The following is a 12,421-nucleotide window of genomic DNA, read 5'->3' on the forward strand; positions in this document are numbered from 1 at the left end:
AAGCTCTGATCCACCAGGAGGCCTGGTCACAGACCGGGCCGCGGGGGCGTTGACCCCCGGAACTCTCTCCAGGTAAACTCCAGGTCCAGGTATATTTTATCTTGTCAATTTAAATCTAGTTATACTCTAATTCTTGTAAAAAACTTCTATAACACCTTAGTGCAATTACAACTGAGAGTCTTGTGCTTTTTTTATATCATTAGATTAAACTGAAGGTAGTAGGTTGGTAGACAGCAACCACCCAGGGAAGTACTACCGTCCTGCCAGATGACTGTGAAACAGAAACCTGTAACTGTTTTGCATGATGGTAGGATTGCTGGTTTCTTTTTCTGTCTCATAAACACGCTAGATAACAGGGATATCTTGCTACTCCTACTTACACTTTGGTCACACTTCACAGACACGCACATGCATATATATATACATACATCTAGGTTTTTCTCCTTTTTCTAAATAGCTCTTGTTCTTCTTTATTTCTTCTATTGTCCATGGGGAAGTGGAAAAGAATCTTTCCTCCGTAAGCCATGCGTGTCGTATGAGGCGACTAAAATGCCGGGAGCAATGGGCTAGTAACCCCTTCTCCTGTAGACATTTACTAAAAAAGAGAAGAAGAAAAACTTTATAAAACTGGGATGCTTAAATGTGCGTGGATGTAGTGCGGATGACAAGAAACAGATGATTGCTGATTTTATGAATGAAAAGAAGTTGGATGTCCTGGCCCTAAGCGAAACAAAGCTGAAGGGGGTAGGGGAGTTTCAGTGGGGGGAAATAAATGGGATTAAATCTGGAGTATCTGAGAGAGTTAGAGCAAAGGAAGGGGTAGCAGTAATGTTAAATGATCAGTTATGGAAGGAGAAAAGAGAATATGAATGTGTAAATCCAAGAATTATGTGGATTAAAGTAAAGGTTGGATGCGAAAAGTGGGTCATAATAAGCGTGTATGCACCTAGAGAAGAGAGGAATGTAGAGGAGAGAGAGAGATTTTGGGAGATGTTAAGTGAATGTATAGGAGCCTTTGAACCAAGTGAGAGAGTAATTGTGGTAGGAGACCTGAATGCTAAAGTAGGAGAAACTTTTAGAGAGGGTGTGGTAGGTAAGTTTGGGGTGCCAGGTGTAAATGATAATGGGAGCCCTTTGATTGAACTTTGTATAGAAAGGGGTTTAGTTATAGGTAATACATATTTTAAGAAAAAGAGGATAGGTATACAAGATATGATGTAGGGCGAAATGACAGTAGTTTGTTGGATTATGTATTGGTAGATAAAAGACTGTTGAGTAGACTTCAGGATGTACATGTTTATAGAGGGGCCACAGATATATCAGATCACTTTCTAGTTGTAGCTACACTGAGAGTAAAAGGTAGATGGGATACAAGGAGAATAGAAGCATCAGGGAAGAGAGAGGTGAAGGTTTATAAACTAAAAGAGGAGGCAGTTAGGGTAAGATATAAACAGCTATTGGAGGATAGATGGGCTAATGAGAGCATAGGCAATGGGGTCGAAGAGGTATGGGGTAGGTTTAAAAATGTAGTGTTAGAGTGTTCAGCAGAAGTTTGTGGTTACAGGAAAGTGGGTGCGGGAGGGAAGAGGAGCGATTGGTGGAATGATGATGTAAAGAGAGTAGTAAGGGAGAAAAAGTTAGCATATGAGAAGTTTTTACAAAGTAGAAGTGATGCAAGGAGGGAAGAGTATATGGAGAAAAAGAGAGAGGTTAAGAGAGTGGTGAAGCAATGTAAAAAGAGAGCAAATGAGAGAGTGGGTGAGATGTTATCAACAAATTTTGTTGAAAATAAGAAAAAGTTTTGGAGTGAGATCAACAAGTTAAGAAAGCCTAGAGAACAAATGGATTTGTCAGTTAAAAATAGGAGAGGAGAGTTATTAAATGGAGAGTTAGAGGTATTGGGAAGATGGAGGGAATATTTTGAGGAATTGTAAAATGTTGATGAAGATAGGGAAGCTGTGATTTCGTGTATAGGCCAAGGAGGAATAACATCTTGTAGGAGTGAGGAAGAGCCAGTTGTGAGTGTGGGGGAAGTTCGTGAGGCAGTAGGTAAAATGAAAGGGGGTAAGGCAGCCGGGATTGATGGGATAAAGATAGAAATGTTAAAAGCAGGTGGGGATATAGTTTTGGAGTGGTTGGTGCAATTATTTAATAAATGTATGGAAGAGGGTAAGGTACCTAGGGATTGGCAGAGAGCATGCATAGTTCCTTTGTATAAAGGCAAAGGGGATAAAAGAGAGTGCAAAAATTATAAGGGGACAAGTCTGCTGAGTATACCTGGTAAAGTGTATGGTAGAGTTATTATTGAAAGAATTAAGAGTAAGACGGAGAATACCTGGAGTTTACCTAGGATAGCAGATGAACAAGGAGGCTTTAGGAAAGGTAGGGGGTGTGTGGACCAGGTGTTTACAGTGAAACATATAAGTGAACAGTATTTAGATAAGGCTAAAGAGGTCTTTGTGGCATTTATGGATTTGGAAAAGGCGTATGACAGGGTGGATAGGGGGGCAATGTGGCAGATGTTGCAAGTGTATGGTGTAGGAGGTAGGTTACTGAAAGCAGTGAAGAGTTTTTACGAGGATAGTGAGGCTCAAGTTAGAGTATGTAGGAAAGAGGGAAATTATTTCCCAGTAAAAGTAGGCCTTAGACAAGGATGTGTGATGTCACCGTGGTTGTTTAATATATTTATAGATGGGGTTGTAAGAGAAGTAAATGTGAGGGTCTTGGCAAGAGGCGTGGAGTTAAAAGATAAAGAATCACACACAAAGTGGGAGTTGTCACAGCTGCTCTTTGCTGATGACACTGTGCTCTTGGGAGATTCTGAAGAGAAGTTGCAGAGATTGGTGGATGAATTTGGTAGGGTGTGCAAAAGAAGAAAATTAAAGGTGAATACAGGAAAGAGTAAGGTTATGAGGATAACAAAAAGATTAGGTGATGAAAGATTGGATATCAGATTGGAGGGAGAGAGTATGGAGGAGGTGAATGTATTCAGATATTTGGGAGTGGACGTGTCAGCGGATGGGTCTATGAAAGATGAGGTGAATCATAGAATTGATGAGGGGAAAAGAGTGAGTGGTGCACTTAGGAGTCTGTGGAGACAAAGAACTTTGTCCTTGGAGGCAAAGAGAGGAATGTATGAGAGTATAGTTTTACCAACGCTCTTATATGGGTGTGAAGCATGGGTGATGAATGTTGCAGCGAGGAGAAGGCTGGAGGCAGTGGAGATGTCATGTCTGAGAGCAATGTGTGGTGTGAATATAATGCAGAGAATTCGTAGTTTGGAAGTTAGGAGGAGGTGCGGGATTACCAAAACTGTTGTCCAGAGGGCTGAGGAAGGGTTGTTGAGGTGGTTCGGACATGTAGAGAGAATGGAGCGAAACAATGACTTCAAGAGTGTATCAGTCTGTAGTGGAAGGAAGGCGGGGTAGGGGTCGGCCTAGGAAAGGTTGGAGAGAGGGGGTAAAGGAGGTTTTGTGTGCGAGGGGCTTGGACTTCCAGCAGGCATGCATGAGCGTGTTTGATAGGAGTGAATGGAGACAAATGGTTTTTAATACTTGACGTGCTGTTGGAGTGTGAGCAAAGTAACATTTATGAAGGGGTTCAGGGAAACCGGCAGGCCGGACTTGAGTCCTGGAGATGGGAAGTACAGTGCCTGCACTCTGAAGGAGGGGTGTTAATGTTGCAGTTTAAAAACTGTAGTGTAAAGCACCCTTCTGGCAAGACAGTGATGGAGTGAATGATGGTGAAAGTTTTTCTTTTTCGGGCCACCCTGCCTTGGTGGGAATCGGCCAGTGTGATAATAAAAAAAAATTAAACTCAGTTGTACTATAGCTCATTCTAGCTCAATACATAGTCAGTACAAAAGTCATTATATCAGACCATAGTGTAATTACTAGTGAGAGCCTGGTGCTATATTTTTAATTTGTATTTCTACATTATTAGATTAAACCTAGTTGTACTATTGCTCACTCTTGGTCAATACGTAGACTATACCAAAGTCATTATATTAGACCTTAGTGCAATTACAAGTGAGAGTCTTGTGCTATTTTTAATTTGTATTTTTATATTATTAGTTTATACCTAGTTGTACTTTAGCTCATTCCAGCACAACACATAGACAACACCAACTCCATTATGTGTATTAGTGACTATACTCTATATGACCAAAATGCTTTAGCTATATACTTGTCCAAACTTCCCACCACTACAGATATCAGTACTAAAACTCAACACACAACTCAGGATATAAATAACCATAATTTAAACCTAGAAGATGATTGATCACGTTGACCCTGATCTAAACCTACATAATCTGACACACAATCAAAACCTATTGGAAAGTAACTGCCTTTACTACACAGCATCACAAGCCAGCACTATCCTAAACAATGATAAAAGCCTATCAGTACTTAACTACAACATCAGGTCCTTAAGCAAACACTATGATGACCTCCTGGCACTCCTTGAATCACTAAAGACACCCTTCTCCTGCATTATTCTTACCGAGACCTGGCTTAAGCAGGACATAATAGATATCTACCCTCTACCAGGATACACAGCAATCCACAACTGCAGACCATACCAAGTTGGGGGTGGTATTGCAATCTATTACTCTAACCAATTATCTTGTATCAGCACCAATTGCTTTAGTGATGAATATGGAGAATACATTTTTGTTAATTTTACTGTAAAAAACCTTAAGACGCCTATAACAATCGGTGCCACTTACCGGATACCCCACACTAACATCCCAAACTTCAGTGAGAAATTAAAGGCACTAATAACAAACAGACAAATGAATAAGCACCACCTTCTCTTAGCTGGAGACTTCAACATCAACCTTGGCCTACTAGATGATCAGCCTGTAACTGATTTCATCAACAATATGAACAACACACTTCTCATACCAACAATAACTAAACCAACCAGGCTCACTGAAACAAGTGCAACCATAATAGACCACATATGGACCAATATACTAGCCCCCCTTAAATCAGGGATAATCACAGATAGCACTACAGACCACTACCCTACCTTCCTCTTGACAAACATTAGTAAACCACCACTTGAATACAACAAAATCTCATTTAGACTCCATGATGAGGCCTCAATAAGGAAGTTCACAGCTGACCTAGAGACTGTTGACTGGCCTACAGAATTCTCCAAGGCCAATGGTATTGACGACTGGATAGACATTTTTCTTAACAAACTACTTAGACTATACAACAAACATTGTCCTATAAAAACGAAACAGATCACAAACAAACGGCTTGGTTGCCCATGGCTAACCAGCACCATTCTGAAATCCAATGATAAGAAACACCAATATGAAAAGCAATATAGACAGGGCTTAATACACAAAGATATTCTTAAACACTATTCATCAGTCCTCACCAAAGTAATAAAGAAAGCCAAACAACTATACTACTCCAGTAGATTCACTGACACAAGAGGAGATATAAAAAAGACCTGGAAAACACTCTCTCAGATTCTAGGGACCCACAAACTGAAAAAAACAAGAATATTGTCCTAACTAAACCTTATGAAACACCACTGCAACCCACCGACACAGCTAACAAGATAAACGACTTCTTCTCAACCATAGGTTCTAATCTCGCCAATAAAATCCCACGTACCAATGCCCATGCCGGGGACTACCTAGATGGGAATTTCCCAAATTCCTTCTATCTTGCTCCAACTGAGCCCACGGAAGTCACCGAAATTATAAAGTCACTTAAAAATAACTCAGGGAATCTGTCTCATGTCCCACCAATATTGTACAAGAGAGTGGCCCATGTCCTCTCGCATACTATCTCATTGCTTTTTAACAAGTCACTAGAAGCTAGCACCTTCCCGAAACTACTCAAGACGGCAAGGGTTACACCAATACATAAAGGTGGTGACCCTACAGATTTAAACAACTATAGGCCAATATCAAACTTACCATTGCTATCCAAAATCTGAGAAACTCATGCACTCTTGACTATATTCATTTATAACGTCACAAAACATACTCAACCCCTGCCAATTTGGATTCAGGAAAAATAAAAGCACTAACGATGCAATTATAAAAATGCTAGATCTGCTTTACACAGCATTGGAAAATAAGGAATATCTACTAGGAATTTTTATTGACCTAAGAAAAGCTTTTGACACAGTAGACCACGGCATCCTACTCCACAAACTTGACCATTATGGTATAAGAGGCCATGCGCTTGCATATTTCAAATCTTACCTTACTAATAGGTATCAGTATGTCACCATTAAAGACACAGCATCAACAACACAGCCACTTGATACTGGAGTTCCGCAGGGAAGTGTCCTTGGTCCCCTGCTCTTCCTCATATACATCAATGATCTTCCAAACGTATCTCGACACCTGAACCCCATTCTCTTTGCTGACGACACGACTTATGTCATCTCTCACCCTAATCTTGCAACCCTCAACACCATTGTTAATGAGGAGCTGATCAAAATATTGACTTGGATGACAGCCAATAAACTTACGCTTAACGTTGACAAAACCTACTACATTATGTTTGGTAGCAGAGCAGGAGATGCGCAAATTAACATTAAAATCGACAACACTCTAATTACCAGGCATAATGAGGGCAAATTCCTAGGCCTATACCTCGACAACTACCTGAACTTCAGCACCCATATCCAACACATAACCAAAAAAGTATCCAAAACGGTTGGGATCCTCTCCAAGATACGATACTACGTGCCGCAAACTGCCCTTCTCACACTATACCATTCACTTATATATCCATACCTCACCTATGCTATCTGTGCTTGGGGTTCAACTGCAGCAACACACCTAAAGCCAATAATAACCCAACAAAAAGCCGCAGTAAGAATAATCACTAAATCCCATCCCTGGCAACACACCTAAAGCCAATAATAACCCAACAAAAAGCCGCAGTAAGAATAATCACTAAATCCCATCCCTGGCAACACACCCCCCCCACTCTTCATAGATTTAAACTTACTCCCTGTTCAGTACATCCACACTTACTACTGTGCAGTCTACATCTACAGGACCTTAAATTCCAATATTAACCTTGACCTAAAACGCTTTCTTGATAGATGTGACAGAACCCACAGGCACAACACCAGACACAAACATCTCTATGACATTCCCCGTGTCCGACTAAACCTTTACAAAAATTCAATGTATGTCAAAGGCCCTAAAATCTGGAACACCCTACCTGAAAATTCCAAAACTGCAGACACATTCATCACCTTCAAAACTACCATCAGAAAACATCTTATCTCCCTGATACACCCTGTCAGCTAATAATACGAACACCACCTGGTGGTTCACACTTACACTCACTCACCCATTTGACCATAAACAGAAATATCAATCTCAATCTCAAAATAATGAATCTTAACTAGTCAAAAGTTGGCCTGTGATACTCCAATACTGAAACTATGTATAGTGCCAAAACAAAAGCATTCACATTGCTAAACTCACAACTAGTATTTAGTCACTTAGCCATAATACCAACTTATCTCATAATTCTGTAACATTTTAAACCTAAGATTTAATATAAGTCTGCCCAAAATGCCTAGCCATGCTAGGCGTTCTAGTGGTACACTCTGTAATTATTATTTTACTACATGTAAACCACACAATAACCAAATTCTGTAAACTCAGCATTGTAATACTTATAGAGAATAAAGTTTGAATTATATACCCTCTGTGTCCATGTATTGTTTGTAATGGCTTGATAAAGCTCCTGGAGAGCAAAACGTTGCCACAATAAAACGTCACATTAGTTGCACTTGTGTCCTTTTACTTTACATATCAAGCCGTTACAAACAGTACATGGAGACAGAGGGTATATATAGGCTCAGAGTGAGGTGCAATACTAGTGGTAGTAGTAGTAGTAATACAATATGTTAGAACAATTAACTTGCACATGAGTAAACGATATAAAAGCTATTACTTGGGAAACATAAAAATTGGTTAGACAAATATTTTTATTGGAGGCTGGATAGAGAAGGTCTGTTTCAATGCTCATTCTCTGTAATGTGCTTGTGTATTATTATTATTATAATCAAGGGGGAAGCGCTAAACCCGGAGGATTATACAGCGCCTGGGGGGGGGGGATGTGGAAGGCATTCAGGCTTAATTCGGGGAACTGGAGCACAGATCCAATTCCCTAAATCAAGAGCCCCTCACCAACATCAAGGAACCTTCCTTGAGGGGTGTGCTTGTGTAGTATTAACAGGAGAGACTATGTGATAGCAGGATTTACTGTTTTCAGGAGGATTCTTGCTAAGACTTCAGAGATGGTGAAGCTGCCTTTGTTTTGTTTAATTGTATTAGAAACAGCTATTAGTGAAGATTCAAGGCACTTGCGTCTGCAGAAATTAGTTTCTTGGATCACTAGTTGGGCTTCCCTGAACTTCACGAGATGATTGGTGGAATTTCGGTGTTGTACACAGGCGTTGTTCAAGTTATCGTTCCTACATGCATAAATGTGTTCATTGAGGCGGGTGTCGAGGTTTCTTGCTGTTTCACCTACATAAATCTTGTCGCAGCCTCCACAGGGTATAGTGTAGACCCCTGCGTTGACTGGTTCGTGGTGCTTGGAATTTGTTCTGGTTAGATCCTTTATCGAAGTGCTAGAAGCGATGGCGACTCTGGTGTTAGCTTGTGAAAGTACTTTAGAAACGTTCATTGCAACCTGGCTGTTGGGAAGAATTATAACTTTGTTGGGAGTGGTGTTGGTGTGTGGAGAATTAATGATCTGAAGGGCTCTTTTCTTGCAGTCTTTGATGAAAAAGGAAGGAAAATGTAAATCTGTGAAGGTTCGGTGAATGTATGTACATTCCTCGTCTTTACATCGTTTACTCATGTGCAAGTTAATTGTTCTACATATTGTATCACTACTACTACTACCACTAGTATTGCACCTCACTCTTGAGCCTATATTTACCCTTTGTGTCCATGTACTGTTTGTAATGGCTTGATAAAGCTCCTGGAGAGCAAAACGTTGCCATAATAAAATGTCACATTAGTTGCACTTGTGTCCTTTTACTTTACATATTGTTGGTAATTCTACCAACTTTATTACAACACTGGAGGAGGAGGAGGAGATGCTGGCAATGTGTAAGATAGCAGAGAGTATGGCATATATCCTGTTATTATTACTGTAATTATAACTAGGCGCTAAACCCACAAGGGTCATAAAGCATCTCTCCTGTTAAAACAATGGCTGACTTTATTAAATGTTCTAGGTTTACTCTACTTGAAAAGGACACCTTCATACCTTACTCCATCTGAGGTTTTGGAACTGTCTTGTGTAGTCACCATAGTATGAGAATGTGATTGAAAATATTCAAGAAGAGTGAGAGTGAGTTTGTTAGTCTTCAAACACGAAGGAAGGGAAGAGCAAACATGACTAATTGAAACTACCCATGAATGAAGGGAAGAGTAAGATTTGGGGTGAATATACAAGAGAAACTAGTTAAGAGTTGATAGCAAAGTGTGAATTCGGAGACTAAAGGGTCACAGCAAATGGAGAGTCAACAATTAAATGAATTTGTTACTAACATTTGTGATTATTTTGTACTTTTGAATCTTATGAACATCAAGGAAGTGAACAAAATAAAGGCAGTAATCATGCAAAAAATGGGATATTTGTTTCTGTGTACAGGTTCTCAACCGGAAAAGATCGGAAGGCCCTTAGATATGATTGTAATCCCTGCTCATCAATGAATTTTCTTAAAAATAACTAAGGGGGATGAGTTATGTATGTACTTGGTTCCCATAGACAGAATTAGGGGTGCATGAAGTCTGAAAAGATTTTGCCTATCAGCTACCCAAGTACAATGGGCTAAAGTTTTAAATGGGCTCAGTCGTGTATGACAGGGAGATATGAAACACTACCATAACACTTGGCAGTCAGAGATAAGGAATAGAAATGTAACTAGCACATCCTGAGATGGGAAAGTCATGTAAGGCTGTGGCATGACAGGCTGTCTCATGAAAGTTATCAGTTTACTTTCATTATTATTATTATCATAAAGAAGCGCTAAGCCACAAGGACTATACAGCAGTTTACTTTCAATTTTTTGCCTCAAACAGGGTGAGGTGGTCCAGTTAGCCGTGGGATCAATATTATATTTATGGGAAGTACTAAACCCAGAGGGGTCTTACAGCGCTTTGGGGAACGGGAAGCAGTCAAGTTTGATTCAAGAAAGGGGATAACAGATCCAATTCCTGAGATCAAGAGCCACTTACTCGTATCCCAAGTAACCTCCTTTCAGAGGTGTGCAATCTAGCATGCTGTAGACTGGTCACTAAAATTCAATAGTCTGGTCCTGCACAGGCAATTACCAAATCCTTTACATATGAGTATGACTTGTGAGAAACACCAAGGTAAGTCCATTTAATAACTATCAAGACTAAGGTAATACAGTACTAAAGTTTTGCTCTTATTATCTTAAAACACTGAAGTGTCCATGATGGAAAATCTTGGAAGGAAAGCCGTAATCTGCCTTAGATTATCATTATTATATTTATCAAAACTAAGCACTAAACCCAGAAGGATCATACAATGTTATATTAGCCTTGGAAGTCTACGGAATAGGCATGGGATAAAATGCTGAAATGCCAAGTAGTGTCATAAGAACAACAGTAACCAAATCTTTGTGTGTGTGTATAGAGTTGGAATAAAGTGATCCTTTTTAAAACCAAACTGATTATATTACTATTATTATTATTATTATGGGGAGTGCTAAACCTGTAGGATTATAGTGCCTGTGGTAGGGTCGAATGGAAGGCATTCAGGCTTAATTCAGGGAATTGGAGCATAGATCCAATTCCTTAGATCAAGAGCCTCTCACCAGCATCAAGGAACCTCCTCTGAGGGGATTGATTAAGAGAGAGATTTGGGTCTCAAGTACAAAATGAGGCATTTATTTACTGACAAAGCATTCTAACAATTTATAAATAGTACTGGTAAGACCAGTATTGCTAGCCAACTTGGGCCTTGAGACTATGTAATGTTGGGCCCCTTCTCCCCCCTCTACCACAAATAAAAAAAAATACAATCGCGTAAGGTGCAGAGTTTAGATAATTAATAAAAAGACACCAACAATATCCATACAACTGACTTTTTATTGAAAAATAAAAGTTAAAATACAACAAATTTTTATTTCATATTATAATGCAGTATATACAAGAACCTAGTCTGGGCTACTCAAGTAGGAACCTATCCCGGCAAACCAGCCATTTCTCCCTCACTCTAGATATATCCTAAGAGCTTTGGTTCTATGAGATGGATCTTGTCCTGAGGTACCTGGTTTACAAAAAAGTAGGACTACTGAAGTTTTCCACTGTAAGGGCAAAACACCTTTGAAACATACCTGGTTGAACAAGTATAAAAGAAAGACAAGTTCATTAGGGTGTAAGTGTTGCAGCACGTGATCATATGTATTAGGCCCAGCTGCTGTAGTTCGGCATGCAGATAGCATTGATGTAAGCTCCCCAAACTTAAGGGTACATTGTATGGTTCATCAGTACAAGAGGCAGAATTCAGTGGGGAAATCTTCCACTTAAGTTTGGATTGGAGAAGGAAAGTAAATGTAGGCCTTGGGAAACACAAAGTGATACCCATTTGTTTTGGTGATGTTATTAAGGTTCTATTTTTTTTTTGCCCACAATTATATTGCTGGGAACATGGTCAGGAGTACACTTGCCTGTTAACTTATGTACTTTTTTTCCAGACTGTGCCAACAAGTTTGTTTAGATCTCTGTATAATGCAACACACATGCATTCTCATTTGCTGCTAAGTTAGGAAAGCTTCAATGGTGCAACTGTAAAGGTAGTGGCCCCACACAGTGCATTTGAAATAAGCCACACTAAAAGTCAGGAGACCAGAGGGTGAGTGACATTTCTAAGTTACTTAACCCTTAAACGGTCCAAACAGATCGACGTTCAAATTCGTAGTGCTACAAAAGTAGATCTATTTTTTTTTACATATTTTCAAATATAACAAAAAAAAATGTAGATAAAAGTTTTTTTACACGTTTTCACATGTAAAACATAAAAAAAAGATCTACATTTGTTTACATACTTTCAGATGTTGAAAAAACGTAGATATACGTTTGGACCATTTAAGGGTTAAGGTTCTGGGGATTGTGAGTGTAACTGCAGTGAAAATGTTTGGAAATTCAGAAAAAGAAGTATTTTGCATATAAAGTGCTCAATTTGCACACAAATTGACATTAAGATTAGCAGGAAGGGCAGGTGAAGGAAAGGGAAATAATCATTGTCTTGTAGATTATTTATAAATGTCCAATCAAATTCTAGGGCTATTGAGGAAGAACAGAGACCTATGGTTCACAGATTTCTATTTGTATGAACATTGGTTTTTAAAATTGCCTAATAAAAGGAGAGGC

The sequence above is a fragment of the Cherax quadricarinatus genome, chromosome 9 (genome assembly GCF_038502225.1).
Source record: "Cherax quadricarinatus isolate ZL_2023a chromosome 9, ASM3850222v1, whole genome shotgun sequence".
NCBI lineage: Eukaryota > Metazoa > Arthropoda > Malacostraca > Decapoda > Parastacidae > Cherax > Cherax quadricarinatus.